This window comes from Eucyclogobius newberryi, unplaced genomic scaffold, assembly GCF_026437365.1.
Source record: "Eucyclogobius newberryi isolate DKJ021-1_F unplaced genomic scaffold, fEucNew1.0.hap1 SCAF_13, whole genome shotgun sequence".
Classification (NCBI taxonomy): Eukaryota; Metazoa; Chordata; class Actinopteri; order Gobiiformes; family Gobiidae; genus Eucyclogobius; species Eucyclogobius newberryi.
The window spans coordinates 19,387,084-19,388,785 of record NW_027315757.1 but is presented as its reverse complement, the minus strand read 5'-3'; positions in this window follow the sequence as shown (position 1 = coordinate 19,388,785).

The following is a 1,702-nucleotide window of genomic DNA, read 5'->3' as shown; positions in this document are numbered from 1 at the left end:
TGTACTCCTCTGACCTCCTCCTGTACTCCTCTGACCTCCTCCTGTACTCCTCTGACCTCCTCCTGTACTCCTCTGACCTCCTCCTGCACTCCTCTGACCTCCTCCTGTACTCCTCTGACCTCCTCCTGTACTCCTCTGTACTCCTCTGACCTCCTCCTGTACTCCTCTGACCTCCTCCTGTACTCCTCTGACCTCCTCCTGTACTCCTCTGTACTCCTCTGACCTCCTCCTGTACTCCTCTGACCTCCTCCTGTAGTCCTCTGTACTCCTCTGACCTCCTCCTGCACTCCTCTGACCTCCTCCTGTACTCCTCTGACCTCCTCCTGTACTCCTCTGACCTCCTCCTGTACTCCTCTGACCTCCTCCTGCACTCCTCTGACCTCCTCCTGTACTCCTCTGACCTCCTCCTGTACTCCTCTGTACTCCTCTGACCTCCTCCTGTACTCCTCTGACCTCCTCCTGTACTCCTCTGACCTCCTCCTGTACTCCTCTGACCTCCTCCTGCACTCCTCTGACCTCCTCCTGTACTCCTCTGACCTCCTCCTGTACTCCTCTGTACTCCTCTGACCTCCTCCTGTACTCCTCTGTACTCCTCTGACCTCCTCCTGTACTCCTCTGACCTCCTCCTGTACTCCTCTGTACTCCTCTGACCTCCTCCTGTACTCCTCTGACCTCCTCCTGTAGTCCTCTGTACTCCTCTGACCTCCTCCTGCACTCCTCTGACCTCCTCCTGTACTCCTCTGACCTCCTCCTGTACTCCTCTGTACTCCTCTGACCTCCTCCTGTACTCCTCTGACCTCCTCCTGTACTCCTCTGTACTCCTCTGACCTCCTCCTGCACTCCTCTGACCTCCTCCTGTACTCCTCTGACCTCCTCCTGTACTCCTCTGACCTCCTCCTGTAGTCCTCTGTACTCCTCTGACCTCCTCCTGTACTCCTCTGACCTCCTCCTGTACTCCTCTGACCTCCTCCTGTACTCCTCTGTACTCCTCTGACCTCCTCCTGTACTCCTCTGTACTCCTCTGACCTCCTCCTGTACTCCTCTGACCTCCTCCTGTACTCCTCTGTACTCCTCTGACCTCCTCCTGTACTCCTCTGACCTCCTCCTGTAGTCCTCTGTACTCCTCTGACCTCCTCCTGCACTCCTCTGACCTCCTCCTGCACTCCTCTGACCTCCTCCTGTACTCCTCTGTACTCCTCTGACCTCCTCCTGCACTCCTCTGACCTCCTCTTGTACTCCTCTGACCTCCTCCTGTACTCCTCTGACCTCCTCCTGTACTCCTCTGACCTCCTCCTGTAGTCCTCTGTACTCCTCCTGTAGTCCTCTGTACTCCTCTGACCTCCTCCTGTACTCCTCTGACCTCCTCCTGTACTCCTCTGACCTCCTCCTGTACTCCTCTGACCTCCTCCTGTAGTCCTCTGTACTCCTCTGACCTCCTCCTGTACTCCTCTGACCTCCTCCTGTACTCCTCTCCATATTTGTAAATACCAATAAAAGTTTCTCCAAGTCAAAGATTTCTTCCAACAAATCAAAGGTTTTTGGGCGATTTTCTTTTTCACTTAAAAACTTGTAGACCTTTTGCGTTAGATCTGCACTGCGCATGCGCATGGTTATGTCACTAGTCACTCCGCGCTCCGCTGCACTTGCCACAACTGGCCGCCAGATGCCGCCATTGAGTCGCGTGACGCACAGGTGAGAGGCG